General features: G+C 36.4%; 1 long non-coding RNA gene across 1 annotated transcript; it reads left to right on the forward strand.

The window, feature by feature from the left end:
* The first annotated feature begins 4,198 nt into the window (after positions 1-4,198).
* LOC121881953 lies at positions 4,199-5,975 on the forward strand. Its single transcript, XR_006091954.1, has 3 exons — positions 4,199-4,303; positions 5,030-5,404; positions 5,951-5,975. It is a non-coding gene; the product is annotated as an uncharacterized LOC121881953 (long non-coding RNA).
* Positions 5,976-7,196: the final 1,221 nt, after the last annotated feature.

The following is a 7,196-nucleotide window of genomic DNA, read 5'->3' on the forward strand; positions in this document are numbered from 1 at the left end:
ATCAGGTTTTCATCTGATAAAATTGAATTATTCCAGCAGTTAGGATCGGGTTTAAGTTATGGTTAACATACAATCTTGTGAGAGTTTTGTAAATCGTCCCTCCAGCTGCTCCAATCTAGCACTTTTCTCGATAGATAATTTATATATATATTTAGAATTTACTCTGCTGTAGCAGGCAGAGCAACATGTCACATGGAAGAGTGGCTATTTGATCTCTAATCAGCTGTTTATAATTGACATAGTATCAGATATTGATCACTGGATCATCAATCACAGCATTTAGTGGCAAGCTAATACTTGTTTTTGGTCAAACAATGTCATGATTATCTAAAGTGAATTATTAACATAGATACATATTAACTACAATATTATTATAAATTAGAAGCGAATATTTCACTAAACAGATAGATAGATAGATACATAAATACATACATTTCCATTTATAGTCTATAGATAAAAGGCTGCTGACTCACAATAAAACAATATTTTGTCTTCTTGCTGCTTTGAGGTCTACAGATATTACCTGAGAACCATCAGTGCTAATATGAAGTATGTAAATACAACCAGTGTGTATAAAACAAGGGATCAACATAGTTTTCTCTGTTACAAGACATTTTTGTGTAGTTTTATTTGGGTTCTACTCAGTGGATTGTCACAGTAATAGTGCTCAGTGGCAAACTATTACTACTTGTGTGGAGGAAGAAAAAGATATTAGAAATGTGCTGTTGGAGAAATGACTAAATATATAGTTGTATCCAACTGATGACACACTGTTGACCTCATCTATGACCTTTTATTTGCTGTTCATTGTTCTGTTTTAAGTCTGAGGTCTCACCAAGATCACGTACTTTGTCTGATGGAGACGAAATGAGTGTTGAGTGTGAGAAATATCTGAAGTACATGATTCACATGATGAGCCCGATTCTAAGAAGTGATGGTTAGAAGGGGAACTGAATGCAAGAACAGGAAGCTGCAGACGAGCATGACACCATATATGGAGTTGTTATTGGTTATCTTACAGGAAACGTGTCTACAAACAGTGAAGTGACCACATAGGAGGTGCGTACGTGACAGTTGGGCAGAAACTGAAAGTATAAAGTGTTTGTATTTTGCTGCAGAGTTCAGGGAGCCTGAATGCAGACGCTTCAGTGATTCATTAAAGGCAGTTAGACTGTAGAATACTGTCTCTGGTATTTAATTACCTTTCTCACCTGATGAGACAAGCTGATATTTCAGCTGTAACTTGTTTTTGATAATACTGATAATAATGTAAGAGATTACCTAAAATGAATTATTAGCATAAAACTGATTACAGTATTATTATATTAGGATTAGAAGTGAGTATTTCTCTGAAAAATTAACTGTTTAATATACATATATTAATAATTAATATACATATATTTTATATATATATAATAAGGCTTTATATAAAAGGCTGCTGATTCACAATAGAACCATATTTTGACATTCTGGTTGCTTTGGAGTGTCGGGACCATAGACTGTATCACTACCTGTAGACCATCAGTTCAAATATGATGTAAATACAACCAGCTGGTAGAAAATGACACAGGATTAACTGTTTCAGGGCAGGGGTTTTCTGCACTGTTTTTATATGTGGTTAATCACTTCATTAATGAATTTAATGAGTTTAGCAGTAAAAAGAAAAATTACGACCAAACATTTCATGACAGGGACGAAGTTATGAAAAAACAAGGTCATGTTTGTTCAAACCGGGAAGAGTTAGAACAAAAACTAAGGCCCTTTTTGAGGGTTTGTTCCTGCTTTTATCATTTCACTTCCTGAATCAAACTCTAATATTATTAGTCGACTGTAAAGTAAATTAAAGCGACGGCAAACTGCGTTCTGTTGACGGATTATTCAGTTGAATGTTGACTGTATACGTTTCAACACGTGTAATACGCATCATATCAACATTTCTACCCGTTGAATAATGATGTTTTATGGTGTGACAACACTGTGGTTAAGGTCTGGTTAGGTTTAGGCACAAAGACCACTTAGTTAGGGTTAGGGAAAGATCACGGTTTGGGTTAAAATAAAAAATAAAAAATAAAAGAAAAACGGCCGATGTCTCAACGTGTCATCAATCTGTTCATTTATATTGATGCCATTTAACGACACATCTGTCTTAAACACTGACTGTTCATTAGATAAACTGCTGCCTTGCAACAGTCTTAAACACATGCTGGTATTGGATCAAACACTATGTTATCATCTCCTGCAGGTGTTATATACCAAACGTCTTTAAGAATTCCGTGCATGTAAGTAAATTACTTTTCTCATTAATCAATTGAGAAATCAACAAAATATTGTTTTTGACCCATTTGTCATTAAAGATTGACTTATTTTTATATTTGATATTTTAATTGTTCCATATCAAATATTTGTGGGGAGAGAAATGATGTTTATAGATAAGAAACCAACATGAAGAGCCTGCGTGTGTTAATTCAGACTCTTTGGTTCCGCTCTGATCCATCAGCGACACATTCCATCAACCAAATCTCTGACCTTTATTACTTGTTTTTATCAGTTAATGAGAATATTAATGATCACTGATATAAGCTGCTTAAATATGCTCACCTGACTGACTGTATGATGATAAGTTTATTTGCTATAAATGAATAATAACGATGCATTTGCTACACGTGCTGCATTGATAAGGCTCCTATATATGCTGGTTTAGTTTTATAGTTTTATTACCGCGTGATCAATACAGAAAGACATTTAAAAGCGAGGCTGAAGTTAATACAACTTTATGAAAGTAACGTTAACTCTCCGATCATTTTTTTTATCCGTCAAAATCCTTTTAAGACATTTTAAGGGCTAAAATTCAGATTATTGGACTTCAGACTTTTTAATGAACCCGGAAACCCTGAATGCAGCCAACAAATCAACATAACTCATCACTATAACAACCATCTCTACTGTTATCACATCATTTTAACACAAACATGATGGAAACTGTTGGTTACGTTACCTTTAGATGCTGAAAATCATCTGAATCAAGCTGATGAGTGAAGATGAAATTAATCCGCAGCTTCAACAGGAAACCAACCAGAAGAGGAACAAACATGTAACTGACAGCAGGAAGTTTTTTTTTTAAAAACCACTATTTAACCTCGTGTATATAAAGGGAAGCAGTTTCCTGGAGATTATTATTCATTGTATTTCCATTCCCCTGTTTATTTCAGATGTACCACACATTGTGCATGTTGATGATATTCCACAAACAACCCTTCAGTAAAGTATTCTGACAGTGAGAACGAACACAATCCGTGGAAGCTCTTTCTTCATCGAATAAGTTGCCTAAACCTTCTGACAGAGGCCAGGAATATCAGGTTGTAGCATGCCAGTGACTACAGTCCCCTACACTCATACTAGGCATAAAAATGCATGAAAAACAGACATTTTGGGGCCATTTAAAAAAAAAATCCTCCCCCCAGCCCCCCTGGTAAAGGCTTAGCCTCCCCAACCATAAATCTCTAGTGATGCCCCCGATATATAGTTTATATATAAAATAGTATATATAACAGTATAAATCTTTATCAGTTGGATCATAAAGTCTGATGTTTGTCTTTTATTCCAACAATTAAATAAAAAGTGTTGAGATGCATTAATGCAGTCTGTTGTATCTCTGTGATATGTGCAAAAATAAATTGTTCTTTCTGTTCTTCATTATTATGATTCATTATTATAACATCTGTGTCCTCAGACACACTGGAGACAAACATTAAACTCTGTTTAACCAGTAAAACCATTGAAATGAAAAACCTCTTTTTAAGAGTCCTGGCTGAGAGCGGCAGCAACAACGATGATTACAGACAAACAACATAAAACACGTAACACATAAATATATCATGTCTCACAAATACATCACAGTAATAGAGTGAAAACACTGCAGTACAGTCATATAAAATATTACATCCTGAAGAAAACAACCCGGCAGCTGTCTGGATAAAACTAAGAGAAATAAAATGAATGAGACAGAATGTTGACACAGCGCCGCCTGTATAATAAACACTGTTTATAATAAATACTGTTTATAATAAATTCTGTTATATATTCTTTATAATAAATACAGTGTAATAGAAATACTATCAGGGTGCAGTACAGCCTCCAGCCTGCAGCAGCGCTGTGACAACATGAGCGTCGAAGCGGAACTGACGTTGATATTGTTGTCTTCTAATCGTCCAATCAGAGCCGCCGCAGGAAGTTTAAAAGCAGCTCTGACAGCGGGTCGATTTGAATGTTGTTTTGATTTCTGAACATCTGAAAACTGTAAAAGGTGAGAAATAAAAACAGTTTATTGGTTAAATATTGTTGTTGTGACGCGGTTTATGTGTATTTACATGTTTATATGAACATGTAGCTTTAAAGCTAAACGAAGCTAACTGACTCAACACACGTTAGAAACGTTTAACAGCTTCGACAAACTCGATTCAAAACTTTGTGACTTTAAGTGAAACTCGCTTATCGGCAGAAGTGTGTCAGAAACACAACACGGGTTCAGACTTTATGTGAAACAGGAAGATCCGGCTTTAATCCGGCTCCGAGACAAACAACCAAGAAGCTGCTGGTTGGATAAAAACAGACTTTATGTGATTTATTCCTCAGTGTGTTGATCAGTTCTCTGCTGATCGAACATTGTGATCAGCAGCTTTATGTTCAGCTCTGAGACGTTTATCACAGATTAACTTCTGACTAACAGCTAATAAATGTTCTAGTTTAGCTGTTAACTTCCTGTTTTCAGAAATCTGGTTTATCTGGTAACTTTTCTAATCAAACTATGGGACAGTTTATAAACAGACGAAATGATGATCAATACTGAATCACATGTCTAAGATTTACACACATTCATGTCTTAATAATTACAAATGAACATGTTTAATCTGATTATTGATTATTGCTGCTGTATAACTGTTTCGGACTGACTAGTGTGTTCTGATTGGTCCGTCAGAACAAATTCTCTGATTCCAGCTTCTTAAGTGTGAATATTTTCTGGTTTCTTTAGTCTCTATGACAGTAAACTGAAGATCTTTGTGGACAAAACAAGACATTTGAGGATGTCATCTTGGTGTGACGACCCTCTCTGGACAGACTCTTTGTCCTCTACCTGCAGGAGCCTGGTGGGCGGAGTTTGGTCGTCAGGGTGATTCAGCTCACCTGGACAGACCAGCTTCTATATAAACTGGAGGCTGTCCTCTCCCCTCTGGCTTCCACCATGTTGATTTTGGTTGTGTTTAGTTTCATTTATCTTTAAGTTATGTACAATAAATCTATTTTTAGTTACAACTCATGTGTGGTCTCCCCTCCTTTGTCCAGCCTTGAGCCGGGTTGTGACATTGAACTTTGGGAAACACTGATCCACATCGACACAATCAGTCCTGTAAGTGATGAATGTTTTGTCGTCTCCTAGCGACACCGGCTCTCAGTCAGCCGTTGCCATAGAAACGCACACTGAGAGGCTTGAGGCTTAGAGAAGAAGACAATTTTTATCTTATTTTAAAAGATGTAAAACTCTTTAGTTTATATTATCTAACAGAGAATTATAATTTAATGTTTTATTTTTAATAACTTCAGTTGATTTTATGATGAAATAAACTGACGTGTTTCAGTTTGGACTAGTTGGTGAATAAAGTCAGTAGAATCAGACCTGCAGCCCTCAGAGGTCAGAGGTCACTCTCACCTCGACCCTGTCAACAACAGAGTCACTACATTACCCACAATGCTCCCATTGCTCTGGTCTGTATTGAAGTAAGTCTGATCTGAATTCTTTTCTCTCCTGTGTTTATGACTCAAGAACAGGTGAAAAAAAGATCAGATTTCGTCATTGTTGTTTAAAACCCTTAAAACTTATTGTGTGTTTTTTCTGTCCAAAAGAAAGACATGACAGTAATGTTACATAACGTACATATATGTATCTTGTGTTTAGAGCTTGTGGAGAAGTTAAAACTCACCTGGAAGAAAACATGAGCGCTTTCAGTCCTAGTAGAACATGGTAGTGGTGAACTTGTGCCCTCTTGTGGCTGAAATGAGTACGACAATAACAAACACTTAAAAAATCCTGAAAAAAAAAATATTTTCACCAGATTTTATTTGTTTATGCAAAAGATACAAAGTGATAAAGACAGAAACAAGAGCATAATGTGATGAAGAGGAGAAACCATCATCGGGGCTGAAACAGGGTCTCTGAGGCAGACGTTACTCCGTTAGAAAAGGAGAAAGAACATTCAAAGGATGAAAGAGAGAAAACTAAAGATAAGATTGTGCACAGTAGCAGACATCTACATATACAAGAACACAAAGTCATTAAAGTTAAAATGATGAGATTATAATTACTAGAGGGCAGTTTATAAAGGATAATATGAGATAATATGGAGAAACAAACCTTTTACAGATAAAATATGAGACGGCAGAGCGTCTACAGGACTGAACCTCTGTCAATGAAACCAAACTGTAGCTGAGATGTTTGACAGACAGCAGGTCTGAGTTTACACTTATTTAGACTGAATAATTGTGGAATTGATGATTGTAGGAACACAGTTGATGATAATATGGAGGAAGAGTCCTGAAACTCTTCATATCAGATCTCATGTAAGAACATTTTCTTCTCCTCAACCTCTCTGACGTTTTTCTCTGTGAGGTTTGTTCCAACAAGTAAAAAAAACGAGGGATGGGTTGGGTCCCAATTGTATGTTAGAAAGTTGAGCTGTCCAAGCACAGAACGGAGCCAGAGATGCTCGAGCTGTATGCTGTGGAAAATAAGTGTCTTGTGAAGTGCTGTGATGTAGTGAAAAGCCAGTGCCAGGGCCCTCTGGATGTGTGCGTACAATAACCGCAGGCTGAGGAACTAAAAGGGATACGGTAGCGGTAGTGGTGCTATGGGGAAGTCTTCTGGGCAGCAATACTCTTAACTGGGAAACCCTAACCCAAGTGTACTCACTTAGTATAAATATATGTGGAGGAGAGTCACATCTCATCCATTAGTCAAGGAGTAAACCGAACTTATCAGATGCATCAGTGCAAAAAAGCACCTAAGCTGCGACATATAAGTTCAATCTCCTCCGAATCTGTCAGATCCTCAGCCTTAGTTGGGGCGACCTTTAATCAATACTTTGGAATAGTCATAATATCTGTGTATAACTTCAAGCTAAGAGTGAATTCCAGACCTTCTAATT

The sequence above is a fragment of the Thunnus maccoyii genome, chromosome 17 (assembly GCF_910596095.1).
Source record: "Thunnus maccoyii chromosome 17, fThuMac1.1, whole genome shotgun sequence".
In the NCBI taxonomy this organism is placed as follows: Eukaryota; Metazoa; Chordata; class Actinopteri; order Scombriformes; family Scombridae; genus Thunnus; species Thunnus maccoyii.